At 36.2% G+C, this 25,007-nt stretch overlaps 1 long non-coding RNA gene across 1 annotated transcript in view; it reads right to left on the bottom strand.

Annotated features, from left to right (window-relative positions):
- Positions 1-1,748: 1,748 nt before the first annotated feature.
- LOC127502357 (uncharacterized) overlaps positions 1,749-25,007 on the bottom strand; it is a 30,088-nt gene continuing 6,829 nt past the window's right edge. Inside the window, exons 2-3 of the long non-coding RNA XR_007926840.1 lie at positions 23,504-23,619; positions 1,749-3,273 (exon numbers count right to left, since the gene is read on the bottom strand). This is a non-coding gene — a long non-coding RNA (uncharacterized LOC127502357). The remainder of the gene's footprint in view (positions 3,274-23,503; positions 23,620-25,007) is intronic.

The raw sequence follows: 25,007 nt of genomic DNA, 5'->3' as shown, positions 1-25,007 counted from the left end.
GTTAATTTAGGCTTTTTTATTCACATATAAACACTGATTAGCAAAGGTACATAGAACACTCAAATATGGTAAACAGAAGCTCAACCGTACTTGCTTGACGAGCGAGAACAAACCTCATTAGTTCTTACAGAAGCTCAAACATGCTGGCGTGACATGCGAGAATGACCCTCATTGGTTCTTGCACGTCAAGCAAGCACTCAACGACATGATTAATAAATGTACCATAGTTCAACATGACTCAGTTTACACCTCATATTAAGATCCATTTCAGATCATCTAATTTATATCTGGTCTAAAACGTTTTGTGATCCAATCGTGACCCACATGTGGCCACATCACATTTGTGTACACACTAATGCGTCCTGATAAACGGATAAGCTAATGCGTTCCAGACAAAAGCAAGAGACCACCTACTTACCTGTTAATCAACTATTGCACTAAAACAGTTGTTTTAAACTTTGCCGGTCACATACATCTTTAAAACATTTGGAAAAGCCTGAACTCTACAAATTATAACATATATTGTGTGGCTAAAGTAGATCAGCTCAGTCATTTTGTCCATGTACTGTCAGCTGTGCTTGTGTTTTTATACGTTCAAACCTTTAGTAAATCGCAACATTTGTGTGAATTTGAAATGTGGCAACTCTCGCGTTTTTCTCTGATTGATGAGGTATTAAACCAAGAATTTCATAATCAAAATGGAATTAATTCAAATCAACCGAAATCACAATAATCAGCATTGCCTTCACATCATAATCCTCATTGTCTGCTTCCGTGTGTGTTCTGAGGGAGAGGGTGAGATGTTCCATCTCATCATGAGAGCTGCCAAAGGACAGACACACACAGACAGACAGACAAGAAGGAGGTAGATGAGCATTCATCCAAAAATAAAAGGATGAATAAATGATTAGGAGATGAAAGGCGCAGTGGAGGGAGGCGTCGTCTTCTTTTAAAGCATGCAGAGTCATTGACTCATCCAATTACCACATTATCCACTCTCTCCATCCTGACTGCATCCCATCCAGAAGCCCAGTGTGTGTGTGTGTGTGTGTATGTCTGTGTGTCTGTGTGTGCACGTTTTTGTGACATATCAGGACACAAATGTGAATAATGACATGGGTATGACATAGGTATTACAAAAAGAGGTGACTTACGAGGACATTACCCCATGTCCCCACTTTTCAAAAGGCTTATAAATCATACAGAATGAGTTTTTGTGAGAAAGTAAAAATGTGCACAGTTTCCTGTGATGGGTAGGTTTAGGGGTAGGGGTAGTGTAGGGGGATAGAAAATACGGTTTGTACAGTATAAAAACCATTACGACTATGGAATGTCCCCACAATTCACAAAAAAACGAACGTGTGTGTGTGTCTGTGTGTGTATGCATTTATGTACTTATGTATCTAAAGTTTGAGGAAATATTTATCCACAGAAGTTAACTAAATCTGAAAAAAAAAAGCTAATTTTCAAGGACATTTGAAGATGTGTGTGTGTATATACATTTATGTACTTGTATATCTATAGTTTCAGGAAAGATTTGTTAACAGAAGTTAACTAAATCTGAAAAAAGCTAATTTTCAAGGACATTTGGAGACATCTTCACACTGTAAAAAATTCCCACCTAAGTTAACTTAAATTTTTAAGTATAATCAACTTGTCATTTCAAAGTCATTTCAACTTAAAGTATATTAAACTGACTTAAAAGGGTCTTGAACTGCATTTTTCTTTATTTTATAATGTTTCCTGAGGTGCATTTATTATGTTAGTGTGATTTTTACATTTTTACAAAATTGTCGTCATTTAGAAATAAAAGGCCATTTTCTACCATTAATTTTCTCCCTCTGATTTGAATGCTCTGTTGGAAGGGCCGTGTCTGCTGTGAGACTTCAGTGTAAACGCCCACTGCTATGACTGGCTAACATCTTTTCATATGAAATGTGTTACTCTCTCGAAAACTTTTACTATGTTTTTACTATTACAGCTGTTGAAAAGATCGTAAAAAGATTCATTGTGCAGTGTAGACAGTGTCATTGATTATAACTGCGAAAGTTTTGGCGAAAATCGAACGCTATCCCCGTACCAATTCGTATGTATTTTATGAGATGGCTAATTCGTACGAATTTGTACAACGTCACTCGTACGAATTCATACAATTTGTCGAAACTCCAGTGATGGGTAGGTTTAGGGGCGGGGTTAGGGGTAGATAATTCCTATGAATTCATACGAATTTGGCAACTCGTAAAATACGTACGGTTTAGCAAAAAACATACAAATTCGTACAAGTGAGGTCATATGAATTAGCCACCTCGTTAAATATGGAAAGTCTCAGATAAACTAGCACTGTGTAATTGACAGCTCCAACGATTATAAAAGGAGGGTTCTTTGATTGCTTTCTGTATATAATTTAATCACAATTTAAATAACAGATTATTTTCATGCTACAAACAATGTGAAGTTGATCGTTTAGTCACTGGCTTGATTTACTGACGCATAAACAGCAATAAACGATTTTGAGACAAAGAACGTCTGACTGTACGTGACCAATTGCATATCAGAAATCACAGATGAGGCATTAGAATTAACACGGTTGCTTACATATTGTGGCATTACTGTCAGGTCCATATCTTACAGTAAAAGTCTGTTTGCAAAGCCTGCACTGAAATTGCGACTGATTTACCAAAGAATCCACAGTGAAATGTACCGAACAAACAAACAATGCTCTGCTGAGACATTCACATAGTTGAGGATAGTACATTCCTAGCATTAGGATCAATTGAAAGGTAATGTTAATTTTAGTCATCTCCAAATCATCATATTTTTTTTCTTAAATTAAATGCAGAAAAATGTTTATGAGTTACGGTTAGTGTATTGGTTAGGATTAGGTGATAGAAATTTGCATTAAATCTGTTCTGTTTTGAAGTCACCCTGTTTTTATTTAGTATACAGAATTAATCTGCTTTAAAGCTGATCTCAGCTCAGTGTAACTCACAGTTTTCTTTGTCTGACCTTTTACAAGTAACTAAAATAGCCATGTTTACATACAGGATAAAGGCATCATTCTCCATTCACTGTGCGTGTGTGTGTGTGCGTCAAAACTACGTGTGAGTTTTAGACTCCCAAGCAGATTGTCTAGTTATGTAATGCTAGATTTGCATGTGAAGGGAAGGAACCCGTTTTTCATGCTGCACTGGATGTGAAGTGAAGCCCCCTTTTCTCTCCTACCCCTCTTTTTCAACCGGAACGAGGGACCGCGTCGTCTCAGATGGAGGGATGCTGAGAGAGTGACAGGAGGAGAAAACATGAAAGGCTTTAAGTGTGAATTCATTAATAATGTGCACCAGCGTACCGGTGTACAATGCATACTAAAAAAAAAAAAAAAAAAAAACTCACAGAATATGCAATAGGGACACACAGGTTATTCTAAAGGGATGAAAACATGAAAGCTATGGAATTAATGCATAAATCCTTGGCACATTTCCATAATTCACACAGTGACATGTGAGAGTTATTATTTCTGGTATAATTTTATGATTCATTTTTAAATAAGAAATATAATTTTTATATAATTATATAATAACTATAAAATACAATTTTTAATAAATGTTTTAATTCTTTTCAAAATCTCAGTATAAGTCATAGAGAGGTTTGTGTGTTTGCCTAAATTATCAAATATCTTTTTCAGAACCCCCCAACCACCACCAAGTTTAAATGTAAATTCTACATATTTTACATGGCATTTATAATTATAATTACTATTTTATTTTTTATTACTATTTTATTTTTTATTAATTTGTTTATGGTAAAAAGGTGAACAAAAAAATTCTATTTTAATAAAAAAAAAATCTATACAAATATATCCGAGCAATTAACTCGCTATTTAACATAAAAATCATGTATAATGCATCAGACATCTTCTCCTTGTCCACTTTTCTTGTACTTGACTCAATAGCAAAGACAATGACAGATTCTGTCCTGTTTGAGCAACATCAGTCATTTATTGAACGCAGCTTTCTCTCCGCCTCATAACAACAGTCACACACAGATATTCCAGCACATTCCGATGCACATTCTTGAATTTCTTTAGCAGGTTGACTAGCTTTTCTGAGGGCAAGATGAGGGGGAGTTTAGATAACCCAACCCGCATCACCCCCACACCCCAAGGGGGTCACACAATGCATGTCACGCATATCATTAATCCTGGGGGTTGTTTCCCCCCAGGGGGCGCCCACTGACCCACGCATAAAGGATAAAAGTGTTCTGCCATGGGATGGGGCGTTCTTAACAGTACAGCCCAGGAGCCTACAACATCCTCTACAATGAACAAAACCACATACAGTGTTAGTGTAGGCCTGTAAGATTCAAATGTGGCAGATTGTGGCAATTTTGATGGTTTTTGAATGACATTCTCTTAAATACAAGTGAAAACAGTGCAGAGTAGATGAGGAGAAGGGCAGGAAAGAGTTAAGGAAGAGAGGAGTTTTGTTTTGCTTTGCTTGTTTTGGTTTTTTTGAAGAGGGTGAAAGATCAGGTTCTTTTCTTGGGTACCTGAAATAATGTGTAAAAAACGCTGTAGTAGTAAAATGCTTGTTCTTTTGTTTATATTTGTTTCACTCTTAACTGCTATTTTAAGCTTTATTGTATATATGTTATATGTTGTTCAAAAGTTTGGGGAATGTAAGATTTTCTCTGTTTTGATCAATTTTTTTTTTTTGATCAAAAACAGTAAAATCCAACGCTATCTCACGACCAATTCGTCACTCATACAAATTCATATGATTTGTCTAAACCCCAGTGACGGTAGGTTTAGGGGCGGGGTTAGGGGTAAGTCATTCCTATGAATTCATACGAATTTAGCAACTCGTAAAATACGTATGATTTAGCAAAAAACGTACAAATTTGTACAAGTGAGGTCGTACGAATTAGCCACCTCGTAAAATACGTACGAATTGCTGTGAGATTGGGTTGGTAAAAACAGTAATTGTGAAATATTCTTACAATTTATATAAACTATTTTCTATTTTAATATATTTTTAAGTTTCATTTATTCCTGTGATGACAAAGCTTTCAGCAGCCATTACTATTTTTTTTTTTTTTTGTACAGGATTCTTTGATGAATAGAAGAGCATTCATTTTAAATAGAAATCTTTTGCAACATTATAAATGTCTTTACTGTCACTTTTGATCAATTTAACGCATCTTTGTTGGATAAATATATTAATTTTTTTAGAAAAATTTTACTGACTCTAATTTTTTTTGAATGGTAGAGTACAAATGTTTTAAAATACTATTCAAAAATATAAGTCATTTGAAAAGATGCTTGTGTATTTTTCTTTTTTTCCCCCCTAAATTTAAAAAAAATATATTCTTAACAGTTTGTAGGTATTCCACATGATGTTTTAATTATTTAATATTTTTTATTTATTTGTACTAGGCATGATAATTGCATGATATGCTGATTAATCAGTGTAATGAATAAATCGGCATATCATGTTGTGTTGCGGCTAACTGTTTTCCATTTCATGTGCCACGATCACCATTTTTTAACAGTAGTAACATTGACTGCACACTTTATGCTCTGTGCATTTCAGAAATCTCTTTCTTATTTGTTTAATTAGCAGCTGTTTCTCGCAGGGTATTTTTTTAAAAAAAACTCTTGCTGTTATTAAAGACTTAGTATGGTGTAGACCGTTGTGTCAAGTACCTCCCATCATACATTGTATCTGTGATGTGAAGTGTATGAGATGAACACACACAGTCCTCCATCCTCTCCGTGTCCTTTCTACATTCTTTCTCTCCATCTCTCTCTCCTTACGGTAAGACCAGTCTAATCCTATTCATTGAGGCTACTCTTTTCCTCTCCTCCTCTCATTATCCTCTTTTCTCCTCAACATTCCCCTTTTCCTCTCCGAATCCATTTCTCCAAATCTCCATTTCCCCAACGGACATTTACAAACCCTTGGGTCCCACCCTCGCCATTCCTCTCTCTACCTCTCTCCTCTTTTATTCTCTATCCCTTGCTCTCTCTCTCTGTTTCCGACTGGGCTTTGCTATTTAATCTTCTTGAAGCGTTCAAGATGTCATTCGCCCCTGAAGCCAGAGGGACAAAGGCCCAAATCCAGCCCTCTCTCAATGGGCCACGCCCCTCAACTGCCGGTGTGCACTTTGAAGAAGAACGGGGTGGGGTGGGGGTAGGGGGTGTTGATGTCGAAGTCCCACAAAAACTCCCATGGTCCCCAATTTCTGCATTGGTGGCCTTTTTCTTTTACTTGATGAGTTGAGGGCTTTGTGAATCTCATGTGCACCTCAACTAAAGTAGGCCCCCTCCATGCACACACACACACACACACTCAAATGTGGGCACTGAGGTTAGGTTGCATGTAAGGTGAGGCCCATGTGTGCTAATTGAAGTAGGCAGAGCTTTCGTCCTCAGTTTAATTATGCTGTAGTATACGTTTTATGGGAAAAATAACCAGTATATTGTAATCTGTTACAGTGCTCAATACTAAGTTATTGTTATTCTTTGTTGTTTTATATTCCTTATTTGTCTCTCTACAACATGTTGTTGTTGTACTGGTGAATTAAATTACATTTAATTCAATTCAATTTAAAGTCAGTTTTTATTTTATACCATCCATCCATCCATCCATCCATCCATCCAACCCGTTTGTCCTCTGTAGGGTCACATTTATTTGATCCATCCATACATCCATCCATCCATCCATCCATCCATCCATCATCCATCCATCAATCCCGCTTATCCTCTGTTGAGTCACAATTTATTTTATTTCATCCATCCATCCATCCATCCATCCATCCATCCAAACCGTTTATCTTCTGTAGGGTCACATTTTATTTTAGCCATCCATCCATCCATCCATTCATCCATCCATCCCGCTTATCCTCTGTAGAGTCACATTTTATTTTATTTTATTTTATTTTATTTTATTTTATTTTATTTTATTTTATTCATCCATCCATCCATCCAAACTGCTTATCATCTGTAGGTCATATTTTATTTTATTTTATTTGATAATTTATTTTAAACGTCCTCATATTTCCTCGTACAATTTAATTTATTTGACTTAAATTTAATTTAAAGTGAATATAATTCCATTCAATTCAGTTCAACTAAGTTCGACTCAACAAGGTTAGTTTTCTTGTGTTTCCACAAAATGCATTGCAGTGAATGTTGTAAAGAGAGGAAATATAGGAAATATAAGTACAACAATAAATTAAATGAAATCAACAACTCCACATTACAGTGCTTTGATCATTCTGATCCATTCATTTCCTATATAATAGCAACACATCCTCTTTTCTCACTTTGTTAAAGTTGAGCTCTACTCGTCAGTTTTTTCCTCATCATTCTGAATAGCATTCCAAAATTTCACTGAATAAGGGTAAAAAAGACCATCACTTCCAGGGTCTGTAACTGAGGATTGTGTTTCGACCACTGCTGGAAAAGGATCTCACTTCAAAAGGATTACAAACCACAGTGGTATCAAATCTCCCTAATGCGGTTATCCCACACATTCACTCACTGCGCTCTAGGCTGATATCGTCTGGCCCACTGTCTTGGTATTTCCCATTTAAATGCAGTACTGCTTTTGCTTCAAGACATTGGATAGACTTGTTAGATAAGACCATAAGAAAGTATCAATAAACATTTGTCAGCATCATCAGATTGAGAAGTTATAATTAGTAAAAGGATGCGCATGAAAAACGAATGACTATAATGAGCCTTTTTTCACACTTGAAAAGCTTCATTCTAAAAATTGGGTTATCTTTTTACATGCTTCACATTGTTCATCCTGGATAAGTAATTAGTCCTGGGTAGTCAAGATTTCACAGTACATTTGTAAACCCTGGATTAACATTCTTATTTGCATATTTATGAGGTCAATAACATTGATTGGATAGATACACTTCACAACATTATTTTAAAACTGCTTATGCATCTATGAATTATTATCATTACTAATTTATTTATTTTGTGCACAGTACATTTACATCTTATCATTTTTATCATTCACATTTATCTATTTATTTAATGCAGTTTATATTTTCATCTTATCATCTTTATCTGCCATGATATGGGAGCTGTTGTCTCCTCATGTTTTTGCATGCGTGTCTATAAACACACTCTTACTCAGTTTTAAGCTCTATATTGTCTACATGCTGTCTTAACAGATCGCTCATGTGCTTTAACATATGACATTAGTATGTGTCCATTGTGTGAACAGGCTGGTCCTCACTCATAACAGAGGCTGTAAAAGTGTCCAAGAGAAAAATATATGACCGTCCTTCTGTTTTCTTGTGCAGGGGAGAATAAGAGTGGACCCCACTGATATATCACCCCCACCTGCCTTGCCGTTAAGAACAATGTGGGAGCTCCTTTATGAGTGAACGACTCCGTCCCCACATTCACTATCTCTCATAACCTGCAGGACAAACAAAGAGCCAAGCATTTCCTTTACTGCTTGCTTCAGTGAAGGTGCGTGTGAGTCTGAGGCAATTTCTCCTGGGAGGCAGTTGCACCTCCAAAATGCTGAATGCGAAGTATTGAAATTTGACAAAATTCAATGTTATTTTTTTCTTTTTCTTTTTTTTTTTTCTTTAACAGAATAGCATTCTTTTGGCTCCCTGAAGCATGATTGGCTGACTACAAAGATGTTATGACTAATGGAGCAATAAAATCTTACTTTTATAATTAATAGTAATATTATTTTTATATACTCTTAGAAGAAAAGGTTCTAAACAGAATCTTAAAGGGTTCTGTCAGTCGCTTCATATGTAGAACCTTTTAGGGGTTCCCATCATGGGATAATTTTATGGATTTAGTTTAAATTATTTAGTTTTAATTTATTTAGAATTTTAACCTACTTCATCACTAGAAAAAATTTAAATAACCTGTTAAACATGAATGTATGCAATCATTTAAGACATTTCTCCTTACATTGAAGGGTTCTTTAAAACTGAGTGAAGAACTCTAGGGTTCTATTTACAACACTGAACCTTTTTTAAGAGTGTATTTTTTTTTAAAGTTTAGGGTCAGTAAGATTTTTTTATTAATACTAATAAAATAGTATTTTTAAAAATTAATACTAATGTTAAATAATACTTTTATTCAGCAAGGGTATATTACATTGTTTGAACGTGACAGAAAATATATTTATAATGTTACAAATGATTTTGATTTCAAATAAATGCGGTTTTCTGAACTTTCTTTTTATTAAAGAATCCTGAGAAAAATGTATCATGGTTCCCACAAAAATTATAAGCAGCACAACTGTTTTAAATTGATAATATTTTTTTAATATTTATATTATAAATTATATTTTTATCATATATAATATATATTAAATGATATTATATTGCATATATTATTTTATATAATTATATAATGTAATATATTATTATAATATTGATAAAATATTATATATTAATATAATTTGTACTGTATTTTTTATCAAATAAGTGGAGCCTTGGTAAGAATTTTTTCAAATTCTTTCAATCAGACTTCTTTCAAAATTGTTAAAAAATCATACCGACCCCAAACTTTTGAACAGTTAGATTCCACCAGTGGAAGTAATTTAGATTTACATAATATTTATTTTTATATAAATAAAGACCAAATATAAAAAAATAAATACACAAGTATGTCAAAAAATAATAGGCCTAACTGCAACAATACAGCTATTTTTTTGTGACTTTGTATTAATAAATAATATCATTTTAATACAAACATACAATACGGTGGTATTGGTTGCTTTTTGATAGTGTAAGGCAAATGGTGGTCTATATACAAGAACTTTACCTCCTCTTTTCAGAGGTCAGTCATCCATGTAGACAATGCCTTAAGTGTACAATAAAAGCACGTTATGTGGTCTCAGTGTGCATTAAACCGTGCACATCCTTTTAGTGATGCGGTTCGTAAGATGTTAGGATCAAATTACAGCTATATCAAACAAACAGACTCTGCGTTTAATGTAATCTGCCTTACCAATTGTTCTTTTGTATAAGCATTCAAATACGTTTTTTTTTTTTTCACTGAAATGCAAGACTGTAGTGCAGTGAATGTCATTTCCAGGTGCTGTTTGGCAGAGTTCTGTGTATTTGGACTTGTTGCCCTCTTTAAGCACAGCTAAAGGAAACAACAGAGACACTGGAACAAAAGTCCATTTGCAGATGCTTCCTCTAAAATTATGTAACTGGAGGATGTTTCTGGATTTGCTGGGTGTATAGCTATGATGCCAGTTGGATTTTTCTCACCAGCTTTGCTACTGTAAAAATGCTCTTCATAAGATGTTTGCCCATGTGCATGTAGAGTATTTTTACAATTTCTGGTAGCAAATGGTCCATATATGAGTGTGAACATGTTGACACTTTTCCCTGTGTGTGGTATTTGCAGGTTAGCAGTCTGTAAAGGTGTGATGAAGCTTAAATTGCCACAGAGAATAACAGAAATTGATTTATAAATGGCTATAGACTAGAGCAATGGTACTCAACCTTTTTGATTCCAAGGCCACCCATTGTAAAGTCAAATTTATTTACAGTATAGCACTTTACAATACAATACAGATTGTTTCAAAGCAGATTCACTTTAATAAACAGGAAAATAACTGATAGGCCTAATGTTTTAAAATGAATCAGTATGAAACAAATTCAATGTCAGCAGTTAAAGCTGCAGTCCATAAGTTTTGCCTCTTTGTCACCATCTCTTTTTGAAACCTGCAATTGCAGTTATTTGCAGAATTAAAGAATTGTTATACTTTGTTCTCTAATTGGGACTCCTTCTTTATGTAAACAGACGTGACATAATGATGCAAAGACGAACGGTGGCATGCTCGAATTTCCCGCAGAAACCTACCAGTACCACTTGAATTAGAAATTCAAGCTTACAAGCTTACAAGCTTACCGTTGTGAATCGGGCTAAGGTAAGGAGATAGTTTTGAACACTGGCTGGTTATATACTTGCTCAGAAATTTATTTTGGATCATTTTTAACCAAAAAAGTTACGGACTGCAGCTTTAAGAAGCTCTACAGAAGGCACCTGTTTCTGTTCAGTTCATTATGTCTCCCTTTGTTTTTAAGCCCATAGTTTCCTCAGTTCTTTGTTCGGTCTTGTTTATGTGTAGTGGTTGTGTTCTCCTGTATTTCTCTGCGATCTCCTGAGTGCTATTAGTTTATAAGTGTTAATAAAAGTTTTCTGTTTAATTCTTCTTCGTCGTGCAGCCATGCATGACATTTGTCTTATTTTTAAATCAATTTAAGTCATCTTGTGGGCCCCTGGTTGAGAATCACTGCTGTAGAGTAATGTTTATATTGATGCATTTGATGGATGAAATCTGATTTAATGGTGTTTTGGCTTTGTACAGGTACACTAAAACCCAGTGTTGAGGGTAACGCATTACGAGTAACTTGAGGTGCATAATCAGATTACTTTTTTTCAAGTAACTAGTAAAGTAACACATTACTTTTTCAATTTACAACAAAATATCTAAGTTACTTTTTCAAATAATTAATGCAAGTTACTTTTTCACATTTATTGACTGACAGCTTTCCTGTCCCCATACTGAGAGAAATCAAAAGTAAGTGCAGAGGTGTTGTGTGCACTGTGTAAATATGATGGTTATTGTAGTTCAAGACTAAATGTGAACATGCATTTACTCATCTCACTTGAAGGGTTTGGGTTTAATCAAAATGAATAAAAACAGTGAAATGCAATCTCAGAATTTTACATAAACCTGTAATAATTAGATATATTGAATTACAAAAATATACACTGTAAAAAGTAATATGCTCTATCTACACAAAATTGTGGCAACAGATTACACGCAATATTATTAATCAAATTCATCATATAAGAATTGAGTTAGAATTAATCAAATTAATTCCTTAAAAGTCAACCATTTAAAATGTGTAAAATTAGCAAACAACATTACAAAAACCACAAACTGACATAAAAAGCAAAGAGTGAAACTGCCCAACTAAACGAAACACTGATCACCATAATGGTGGCAAAACATTTTCAGTAAAATCAACATCTAAACCTCTGTTAATTCTTGTGTTTCTCATTCCTTCAGTGATTCTGCTTGTTATCGTCAGATGTCTTCGTTGTTGGCAATAAAAAATAAAGAGGTCTTAATTCATCTTTGACGTCTCTCTGTTATTCAGATATTTTTGTTTAAATTTTACTTATATTTTACTTGTTTTAAATGGTTGACATTTAAGGAATTCATTTGATTAATTCTAACTCAATTCTATTTGTTGAATTTAATTAATAATATTGCTTGTAATCTGTTGCCAAAATTTTATGGAGTAGATATAGCGTATTACTTTTTACAATGTACTTTATGTATTTAATCTCACTTTATTAACCAGTGCCTTTGCTGCTGACCTTCAAGGATCCAATTCAACCATACTAATAAGCAGACATTACTTTATACTAGATTTAGAAATAAGAGTGTTGAACTTTCTTCTCCTGTATCCTATTCTTCTTTAATCCAGAATGGCAGCACAGCTGAAAGGTTTGTTTGAGCTGTGCCCTCTACTGTACAGGTGTAAACATTTGACTTTTTTTGGTGTGAAAGGGCCTTAACATTTGCCAGAAATAGGACATTTTTTGTTGTTATTAAAAAACAAACAAGCAAGCCCAGCCCAGGTGTGAAAAAGTAATGCAAAAGTAAAGTAGCGCATTATTTTTCATAACTAATTAACTCAATTAGTTACTTTTTTGGGGAGTAACACAATATTGTAATGCATTACTTTTAAAAGTAACTTTCCCCAACACTGTTGAAACCCTGAAGAACAGCACATGTGCTGCCCAAAAAATGTTCACACACATCACATGTCTGATCACCACACAAATCCACACCTCTCTTTTAATTTATCATCCCATGAGGGAAGCCATTCACTCTTACAGCAACACATATGAATTCATTTCCATGCCTCCATACTTATGTCAGTCGAGTGCTTTCATTAGTCTCTTGCATTCGTTTCAGATGTTCTCGCTGGGTGCCGGGCATAACCGTGGTATTTGAAGGCCCATCTAAACCTGTTATGTATACAAAATCAGTGTTAAATGCTAGCGACCTAATCTCTGATATTTGCATGAGGCGAAGGCGATAATTGCAGGCTGAAAGCACAATAACAAGACAGTGCGCTCTGCGTTTCCCATATCAATCACCACGAGTGGGGGAGAGCCAAGCGGGGCGGCTAGTTAGCGCTGGTCGATTGTTTGCGGGCCCTGACCGCAGTGCTTTTCGGGCAAGCCTGGCGGGGGGTTGGCCGGTCCCTCGCAGACCTGAGCGCAGCCCCCGTGTTCATCCGTCCATTCGGATCTGTCACCCCAGGGCTAACACAGCCAATGGCTACCCTTTGTCCCTCTCCACATTCTTCGGGCCCATTGTGTGGGCCAATACCGGTTAGGCTCATCCTTACAATTCCTTTTGTCAGAAGGACCCACAGCACAGAGTCCAGAGAGGGGGAGAGAGCAAGCTATCAGACGGAGAGAGAGAGATCCAGAGATAGAGAAAGGGGAAAAAAGTTGCTATGTGGGAGAATGAAAGGACAGAAGAAAGAAAGGGATGTGATGGGCTGTTTTTTGATGCTCTTTTTCAAAGATGTGGAGTGGCCGGCATTCACAGTGTCAAGTGTCAATGTCTGATCATGTGGGGAGTCATGAAAGCCGTTCACTTAACTTTGAGGCACCAAACTGAGTTTATGTAATATATTAAACTCTAAACACAACACCTTTTTTGCACACATGTAATTAATCAAAAAAAGCAGCCTTTCACACAGGTTGGCCACTAGAAGTGTATCACAGCACTACATTGCTGCCAATGGGATAGTTCACCCCAAAAATGATTTACTGACCTTCATGTCATTCCAAACCTGTGTAACTTTCGTACTTCTGTGGAATATAGAAGATATTTTGAGAATTTATTTATTTATTTATTTTTGTCCACAATGGAGAACTGTTATTCTTCGAAATATCTCCTTTTTGTGTTCCACACAGAAGAAAAAAAGTAGCTTTGAGTAAATGAGGACAGAATGTTCATTTTTGGGCAAACTATTCCTTTGATTTAACTGATCTTTCTCTTTTGCTCTCTCATATGTAGCAAAAAATGTGATTCATTCTAGTGAATTGGTTCGTCATGAAATGATTCATGATTTGAGATTCAAAGTCTTTTTCATAATGGTTAATTTAGTTAAATGCTGTTTTTATTGCTCAACTGAGTAACTTATGATTAAATGGTTTATTCTTTTTGTTGTTGTTGTAATTAGTGTAAATGTACCTAGATATTAGATTCATTCAAAACCCCTAATTATGTATCTATGTCTTTAATTTTTTCTTGTTTTATTTTATCCATTGCTTTATTTTTTATAATTTATTTATCTGTATATTTTGTCTATCTATTTATTTGACTTAACTGGACTAGAAAATTAAATTACAGCTTTGATTTAAAATTATGAAAATAAAATATTACTGTAAATGTGTGTGTGTGTGCGTGTGCGTTTGTGTGTGTATATATATATATATATATATAATTTTTGGTTTGACTGTATATACAGTCAAACCAAAAATTATTCAGACATTTTTGATATTTTTGATATATTTTTACTAGTGGGTGCAGGACACTATAGTTCATTTAAGTGAGGATAGCAAAGTAAACTGTGACATATTATACCCAAAAATTCTTCATACAGTGGACTACCAGTAAAATTGATAAAAATTTGAAACCAAAAATTATTCAGACACTTTGACCTGACCATGTTTTGCTTAAGTGTTATCTGACATAATTAAGATTAATTTTTTCTGTTTTCTGACACAGAGATCTTGTCATATTTTATTACCATTTTTTTAAACTATAGTGAATAAACTGTATTAATGAATGAAATGTTCAAGGTGTCTGAATACATTTTGGTTTGACTGTATATACATTTTAAAATATTGCCTTTTAAATTACTTTTTGTTATTAGTCTAGGTTGTAGTGTAGCTAACTAGGTCTTTTTTTTTTTTTAAAGAGTAGCTTGATTGTTATTTAACTTCTTGAAATAAGTAGTTTATAGCTTGGTGAACTACAGTTAAAGAGTATCTTCAACACTGATTATCATACTGTATTTTGCTCTTCTTCCTTACTGAATCTCTATAAATCTCTGTAAATATCAACGGGTCCATGTGTGTGGTATTAAAGCATGGAAAACATAAGTTCTGTGACCCGGCGGGAGGGTGTCTGGAATTTCAGCGTCAGCTGAATCAGTGGCAAGCATAACAAGATACGGCCCTCTCTTACTCAAAACAAAACAGTCTGTTGGCTTTTTACATTATTCCCTGCCAATTCCCATGTTAGATGATAGGATGACTTTTGAAGAATGTTATCTGCTGTTATTTCGTAATGTTTGGTCAATACTCTGCACATTCCAATGACATCACTACTGACTCTGAGTATGCAGAAATCCCAGAGGAGGGATAAGTCTTGTTGAATCTGTAAGGTCACTAATCAAATCAATGTGTAAACAAAGAGAGTGGACACAAACACAAGCAAAGAGTAAATCTATGGCAAGAGTTAATCTTACTTTTGTGCCCAGTGTAAATAGCACTTTCTCTTTCACACACTAATCTGATTGGTTTATTTGGCCCGTTAGTTCCCACAGCTCTCGGTCGTAGTGTTCATGTGCATTTGTCGCAATTTATCGCATCATGTCCCACTAGCACCAGACACAGTGAATTCCATGGCTGTCTCCTCGACACACTGCATAAAAACATACATGTGATTTATTGATTGATTGGTAATTGGTTGATTGATTGGCTGGCTGCACGGTTGACCAGCCCAAGAATGTTCAAGGGTTCATACCCTCTTGCTGGGCCCTTCAGCACAGTGTGTGTGTTCAGTAAGGGGTCTTCGCTCATTGCATATGAATGAGTCGGGCCTCAGGGGATCTGATGCTTACAGGCTAATCCTCAGTAGTGCTGGAGATACTTAAGGCCACTTTATGACTCTTAAAACACATTGTTATCATCCTGAAGAGATTTATGACGTCTCACTGCTGCATTCCACTTCATTTCACTGTTGTAGAAGGTAAAACCCAGTGAGGACAATAGGACTAACTGAAGAGTATGAATGAGGTTATCTCATGGTGTGGCTTGATAAGTAATGAGAATCAGCAAGGGTTCTGTGTGATTGCAGATTTTCATTTTCTCTAATTCCATTAGATAGGAAAGACGGGAAATTGTGATTTTGGATAGTTCAAATCTGGGTAAAATTTGGTTTTCTGATCAATTACAATCATGATTTGAATGATTTTTATTCTTAATATTGTTTTTTTTTTTTTTGCAGCCACTGCTGAATCTACAGCACTATGGCAAGTCAGAGAGTCATAATCAGTGTAGTCCAATTCATAAACAAATGACTCTTATGAACCAGTTCTTTTTAGTGAATCAAAAGCATACAACACAACCAGTGTATTCTGATTCATGAACAAATGACTCTTCTGGGTCAGCCCTTTTAATGAATCGTTTAAAAGGACTTCAGGAGTTATTGTTTGAATCAGTCTGATGAATACCTCTTTAAATTTCTGTTTGAATTTGATCTATACAAAATGGACATTGTAACAGAAACGCACGCAAATGTATCAGAATGAAATCAAATTGCAAGTGAACTGAAATGAGAGCTTGTGAATCGGTAAAGAGATCTCTTCAGGAAATGTGCAATGATACCCAGTGAATAAGTGCTCAGATGAATCATTCTTCTTAAGCTAGTAAAAACAGGCCCAAATAGGATTTTTGTTGTATTTTCTGCTATGATTTTAGGAAAGGATCTGTGAAATTCTGCCGGAGTTGTGTGGATGTGGATTCTGTGTGGGCCTGGTGAAAGGTCGCAGCTCCCACCACAGAGGTCAAAGTTGAAACGACATATACAATAGCAAATGGTGTTCTGGAAAGCAACAGGGTGATTGGGTTGTCTTGACGACAACCAATGAGATGTAAAGAGAGACACTGCATTTTTTGAAAATGTCAAGAGCAGGAAGTTAGTGAGTACTTGGTCAGTTAGGACCATTTATGTACATGCATTTAATCTTCATATCTGTCTTTGAACTTAGAATCAAGTTAAAAGATAAGCTCAACTTTATCTCTTATGTGCGAAAGCTGCCGTCTTCCTGAAAAGAGTGGAAGACCGTGAACTCAACACAAAGCTTACGATGACAGTAAAAGTTAAACGGACTCCAAAAGTTTCCAACCAGATCCATCTGGATCTGAGCCCACATAATTAAACCAAGTGCACCCTATCTTCCAGGAAATAATGACATGTAGGACTGCACACATCTCGCCTGTCACCTCTTGACCCTGACATATCCTCGCCCCCCGTCGCGTCGAAGAGAACGCAGTTAAAACATTTGAAAAACGTTTAACCCGCACACCCCGGCCTCTGTTAACTGCGCTACTGCTGCTTTTCATTTACGGCCTCCCCCGTCATCCATCTCCCTCGCTCCCGTTAACCACAGGAAGTCACTCACTTCCTCATTATAGCACATCAAACACTAGCAGAGACCATAAACCCGCCCCGTCGCTGCACCAACACATGCCTCCAATTCTGGCGCTGCGCCCCGGCCACAACCATTTCAAAAAAGCCGCTGATTTAAACAAGAGCACTTTGTCTCAGTAAATCTCACATTATAGACACAAGCTTCATCCAATTCTTGTTTCATAGGCTATTTTCCAGCTTTTTCTGCCTGAAACGCATCGCACGTTCATCGACAGGTACGTGTCAACAAAGTGATTCAGGGTTAGTGAGCGGAAGTGTGGTTTTATGGCTCGACTCTGTGTGAACCTCGATGACTGTGTGTGAGTCTGGGATTAGTTACTGTGTATGATCCACACTCGAGCCGTTCGGAGGTGCTGCTACAGATCAACATAATAAACCATGTCATTGATCTCAAGTGGTTTTAATCATGAGCCACAAATCATTTTTCCCTTTAGACAACCTTAATGTTTTCACATAAGTTTAGGGGGATCTACAAATGTGCTACGACTTGAACTATAAGGCTGTGAAATTGAAGCATTTGCTGAAAAGTGTTTCGGTTGATCTTTTGGAGCGATTCACTTCACGGTGGTATTCAAGATCAGAGAAGACGGCCTTTCAGAGGCATGTAATTAGAGTTAAACCAAACTGAATCATGTATCCAAAGCTCCAGCGCGAGAACCCTTTGAATGGGTTTCCAAATAAAAGGCTGCATGCACATTTACATTTATCCATTTAGCAGTGGCTTTTATCCACAGCGAAGTGAGGAACAACACGCATGTACATTTGGATTCAAGACGTGCATCTGAGGCCTCCGCGAATGCACTGTTTAATTTTGTTATTTGTAGAAACTGACCACTATAAGAGGATGAATTAATCTCCATACTCTAATCAAAGAGACAAAGAGAGTGAAGGGGGTGATTTAGATTTACACAACAGCCATTTGGCTACATTGTAACTCTCATTTCTTTGACTATTATGGGACTGAACTGTTGGCCTTTCGAGTTTGGATGCAAATGTAGCCGAGTCGTTGCTAAAGCGAGCGGCCTACAATAAACACTATGTGACCTGTGACTGTTGTGTGATTGAGATGAATTAACGGGGCATTTTGTGAAGAAGTTGAACAGTAACTTAGGCCAATTAAATGCACGTTAGGCAAATGAGTATTCATAGAGACAACCTTTGGCATCAAAGAGTACCTATGGCTATTGAACGCCTCAAAAGACCAACAGAAACACTCCTCAATTCACTTTAGAATAATGTGAGCAGATGTTGTTTTCTGATCAACACAAACATATGCATACTACCATATGGACTCGTATAGGTTAATGACATAACTCTCTTTTTTTGTCCTACTAATTTATTAAAAAATACATTAAAATACACAAACAATTGAATGTACCTCCTCTATGGGCATGTTTTTAATTTATGAATCAAAATTCATTTTGAAATGAAGGAAAAAGAACCTCATTAAGTCTATTTTATTTCTGCATGTTCATTGGACCTTATTGTGTATATGTATATATACAGTTGCAAGAAAAAGTATGTGAACCACTTGCAGAATCTGTGAAAATGTGAATAATTTTAACAAAATAAGAGAGATCATACAAAATTCATGCTATTTTTTAATTAGTACTGTCCTAAGTAAGATATTTTACATAAAAGATGTTTACATATAATCAACAAGACAAAAAAATAGCTGAATTTATTAAAATGACCCAGTTCAAAAGTTTGTAAACCATTGATTCTTAATACTGTGTGTGGTTACCTGGATGATCTACGACTGTTTTTTTTTTGTTTTGTGATGGTTCTTCCTGAGTCCCTTGTTTGTTCTGAGCAGTTAAACTGAGCTCTGTTCTTCAGAAAAATCCTCCAGGTCCTGCAGATTCGTCAGTTTTCAAGGATTTTTTGCATATTTGAACCCTTTACAGCAGTGACTGAATGATTTTGAGATTCATCTTTTCACACTGAGGACTCAAACTCAACTAATAAAAAAGGTTCAAACATTCACTGATGCTCCAGAAGGAAACACGATGCATTAAGAGTCAGGGGGTGAAAACTTTTGAACAGGATGAAGATGTACAAATTTTTCTTATTTCGTTTAAATATCAATTTTTTTTTTTCATTTAGTACTGCCCTTCGGAAGCAACAGAAGATACTTACATGTTTCCCAGAAGACAAATTAAGTACAATTTACCTTGATCTTCAAATTCAAAAAGTTTTCACCCCCGGCTCTTAATGCATTGTGTTTCCTTCTGGAGCATCAGTGAATGTTTGAACCTTTTTTAATAGTTATGTTTGAGTCCCTCAATTGTCCTCAGTGTGAAAAGGTGGATCTCAAAATCATTCAGTCACTGCTGTAAAGGGTTCAAATATGCAAAAAATCCTCAAAACTGAAGAATCTGCAGGGCCTGGAGGATTTTTCTGAAGAACAGAGCTCAGTTTAATTGCTCAGGACAAACAAGGGACTCATGAACAACCATCACAAAACAAAAAAACAGATCATTCAGGTAACCACACACAGTATTAAGAATCAATGGTTCACAAACTTTTGAATGGGGTAATTTTAATAAATTCAGCTATTTTTTTGTCTTATGGATTATATGTAAACATCTTTTATGTAAAATATCTTACTCGGGACAGTACTAAATGAAAAATAACATGCATTTTGTATGATCTCTCTTATTTTGTTAAAATTTTTCACATTTTCACAAATTCTGCAAGTGGTTCACACTTGCTTTTTCTTGCAACTGTATATTTATATATATATATATAGTAAATAATACATTTTTAAGAACTTCACACATTCTACAATAGACTTTAAATGATTTCTTGTTTTCTTTTTCATGTTTGCTCTTATATGTCATTGACCTACATTACAAAAAATCCATAGGGCATGTGAATGAATGAGTGAATGGAAAGGTGGATGCATGAGTGACTGCATGAATGAGAGGATTGGACATATAGAGGGAGGGCGAGATGAAGGAGAGGTATTTAGCAAGTTATATTGAATCAGGAAATTCCTAGAACTCTCCAGGTGGGAGGGGAAGGGGGCGTGGAGAGTTAAGCTGGACCCCCGTCCCTCTCCTGCCCCCCTGGTCAGGCTTAGAAGAGGACTCATTCTGTAGCCTTAGTCAGCATGCTCATAGGGGGCCCTCACAATGGAGCTATTCTGTGGACAAAGAGTAGAGTTAATGCCGCTATTCCATCACGCTAGGCTGCTGGGGGCTCCTCTCAGGGCCGCCGGTAGCGCAGGTTTGTGTTAGCCATGGCTAAAGGTAATTTTCCCCTCAAGCGTGGGTCAGAGGTTAAGGTAGATGACAGATCAGAAATTTGAGGTAGCGTAACAATGGGGAGTAATCTATATAGGGATTATATTATCTATATATAGTATCTATATTATATTATCTATATATAGTCTGTATGGTAGTATGCATATGTTTGTTTTGATCAGAAATCAATATCTGCTCACATTATTCTAGAGTGACTTGAGGAGTGTCTCTATTAGTCTTTTGAGGCGTTCAAAAGCCATAGGTACTCTTTGATGCCAAAGATTGTCTCTATGAATACAAAGGTACTCATTTGCCTAACGTGCATTTAATTGGCCTAAGTTACTGTTCAACTCCTTCCAAAATTGCCCCGTTAATTCATCTCAATCACACAACAGGCATGTAGACATAGTCAAGACGATCTGCTGAAGTTCAAACTGAGCACCAGAATTGGGAAGAAAGGTGATTTAAAGGGATAGTTCACCCAAAAATGAAAATGTTGTTATCATTTACTCACCATCAAGTTGTTCCAAACCTGTATGAGGTTTGAACCTGTAAAGAAGATATTTTGAAGAATGTTGGTAACCAGACAGTTGACGGTAGCCATTGACTTCAATAGTATTTTTTTCCTACAATGGAAGTCAATGGCTAATGTCAACTGTCTGGATACCACCATTCTTCAAAATATTTTCTGTTGTGTGCAACAGAAGAAATAAACTCATACTGGTTTGCAACAACTCGAGGGTGAGTAAATAATGATATAATTTTCATTTTTGGGTGTACTATCCCTTTAAGTGACTTTGAACGTGGCATGGTTGCTAGCACCACTACCAGACAGGCTGGTCTGGGTATTTCAGAAACTTCTGATCTACTTGGATTTTTACACACAACTATCTCTATGATTTACAGAGAATGGTCCGAAAAAGAGAAAATATCCAGTGAGCAGCAGTTATGTGAATGAAAATGCCTTGTTGATGCCAGAGGTCAGAGGAGAATGGCCAGACTGGTTCCGGCTGATAGAAAGGGAACAGTAACTCAAATAACCACTCGTTACAACCGAGGTCTGCAAAAGAGCGTGTCTGAACACACAAATACTGAAGTAGATGGGCTACAGCAGCAGAAGACCAAGTACAGCAAACTGAGGCTAAAAATCGCATGGACTCACTAAAATTAGACAATAGAAGATTGGAAAAACTGATGAGTCTCGATTTTCTGCTGCAACATTCAGATGGTAGGGTCAGAATGCCATGTCACAAAGCTCAAATCTCAAAGTGGTTTCTTGAACATGACAGTGAGTTCACTATAGCCAAATGGCCTCCACAGTCACCAGATCACATGATTCGATGGATTCCGTTTGAGGTCGAGAGAAGTTTAGTGGCTCAAATGTAATGATCAAAACATAGATGGAGTAGATCGCTTCCATCAACACCCCCAAAGCTTGCTTAGTCCTATACCTTGTCCTGGGTCGACATTTCAGACACTTAATATGTATTGATCTGCAAGTTTAAAAACATTTTATTTTAGTGAAAATTACAAAATATACTATACAGCCTATAAAAAAAAGCAAAAAAATGTGTGTAAATGTGTGTTGACAAATTATTATTTGGTGTTTTCGACTTGAAGAGGCGCTGCACAGATTGATCGGTGTATGACGTCAAAGTACTGGAAGAGCGATTCAAAAGCAAACCGTCAGCTCTCACAGCGCCACTTCACATCGAACACACCTATTAACTGAAGACTGGATCATATGAATCAGTGAGTTGTTGACTCGAGAACAGATGCAATCGGATCAGTCCATTTTACAAAGGAATCGTTCAGTGCAGTTTGCGAAAGAATCAGCTTGTTCATGAATCGGACATTGCTATCGCGACTCGGAGTGGGTGACGATTTCTTTGGAATGTAGTGAAGTAGAAGTTTCCCAAAATAAAAATACTATATATTAAAAAATATACTTAAGTACAGTAATGTAGTAAAAATCTGCCTCCATCAATCATCAACTGATGGATAGAACCACATTTTTTGCTTTTCGATAATCTGTTTCACTTGTATGTACGTCACAATATGCCAGAAAATAGAGACAACTACAAGTAATATACCTGAAAGTGGACGGACATAGCAAACTTAGCTCAACCAATTTGGGGTGGGAAAACATGTGTGATGATGTTGTGGTTCATGCTTGAGAAACCTGTTTGGAAACAATCCAAGGTTCTTCCAAGTGGTGGAGAAAAACTTGGGGTTTGAATGGTTAAAAGACATAACACATTGAACCTTGGCAGATCAAGTTTGGAATATTTTCCCATAATTTCTCATAATTAATCTCTCTATTATGCCTATAAATCAAGACACCAAATAGAGAATTAAAGAGGTTTATTTGCACAATTTATGTGTGTGCATGAGCGTGCTTTTTATGTGTGGGTGTGCATATGTGTGGGTGTCACACACTTTTGTTAAATGAGCTGAGTCTTTGTTAACGTGCCCTTAAGCACACCTAACCCTGACACCACAACCTCTCTCCTCTCCTTCCCTCTCTTTTATCTCCACTCATCTAAGTGTCTTTCATTTCTCCATCCTCAAAAAATGTCTCTACTCACACTCCATCTTCCATTAAAACCATTCTTTGTCATTCTCTCAGACTTCTAAATTTAGGCACATTTTGTATAATCCTTTAAAGAAATAGTTAAAGGGAAATTTCTGTCATTAATTACTCACCCTCATGCCGTTCCAAACCCGTGAGACTTTCGTTCATCTTCTGAACACAAATAAAGATCTTTTTGATGAAATCTGAGAGCTTTCCCTCCATAGACAGCTATGCTGACAGTTTGATGCTTCAAAAGAGATAAAATTAATCCATATCAATTGAGAAGTTTAGTCAAAATTTTCTGAAGAGACACAATCACATTACATGATGAACAGATTTAATTTAGGCTTTTATTAACGTATAAATATTTTTGTGAGAAACAGACTGAAATTTAATCTAAAATCAGACCAATTTGTGAACAAATTATTCAAACCAGTTATGTGAACTGGTTCAAACAATTCACTGAAAATATCTGAATCAAAATAATGATACATTCATGAATGGTCGAACATCACTTCGCTCTTATGAATGTGCCAAAAAAGTTTAAGGCGGATGTCAGGAATTTCCGTTTTCCATGTAATGGCTTTAGAAGATTTGCAGTATAAAGTCATATGAACTAACCATCATGCTCTTATAGTCATTGGATCTTGACACCTCATACACTTTCATTATAGTGAAAAGAGTGGCCAGGATATTCACATATTTGTTTTCTATACACTAAAGAAAGTCAGAGTTTTGGAACAACATAAAGGTGAGCAAATGATGACTAGTGAGTGATAATGCATTTTTTTATAACTGTCCCTTTAAGTGTGTGCTTTATCACAGCAATGCTCGCCGTTGTTGACTTTTGAAAGCGCTGAGGGCACTTATTACTGATGGGTGGAGTGGGGGGAAGTACATTTAAGGCCGTGCAACTCTAGACGGGATCTAAGGTCTTTGTCGGACATAAAGCATGTGGTCTTCTTTCTCCAAAGCGTGGCCTATAATGCCTGTCGTGGTCGTTAAGCGATTGTATTACTCCCAGCAGGTGAAGGGCGAATCTCCTCATAACCTTCCTTTATTTTTCCTTCCCTTTTGTCGTTTACAAGCCATTGTTTGGGACGAAGGCAAGGAAAAAGATGAAGAAAAAAAACTTTCTGCTGTTCTTTTGAAGGGTAAGCTGTTGTGCCTCATTGTTAAGGAGGGACTTTGATGTTTTAAGTTTTAAATGGTGAGTCAGGGAGAGTGTTGGACTTCGATATGACAGACTTGAAGTGAGGTGTCCCATTTCTGAGGGGAGTTTTCGTAGAGGTGTTTTTTGAAGGGGATTGGATTTCTTTCTGCTTTCACCTGCTCTGAAGTCCTTGTAAGTTCAGTGACATCTGCTCTGAAGTCTTCAAGCATGGACTGGGGCCTAGTGGAGTTGTAGCCTATTTAAAATGTGTTTTATTCAGCAACTCTTCGGTTTCGGTCTAAATACCCAATTGTGTCGCTATAAACTTTTATGGCACATACGTATAATATATGGCCCTGTTTACACTTGGTTTTAAGATCCATCTCAGATGATCCAAACATAATTGGTCAGCCCAGACAGATCACCATTCACACCTGGAAGTGAAATGAGTCTTAAATGTATCTACTGTGACCACTTGTGAT

This window comes from Ctenopharyngodon idella, chromosome 20 (assembly GCF_019924925.1).
Source record: "Ctenopharyngodon idella isolate HZGC_01 chromosome 20, HZGC01, whole genome shotgun sequence".
NCBI lineage: Eukaryota > Metazoa > Chordata > Actinopteri > Cypriniformes > Xenocyprididae > Ctenopharyngodon > Ctenopharyngodon idella.
This window is presented reverse-complemented; position numbering and strand designations above follow the sequence as displayed.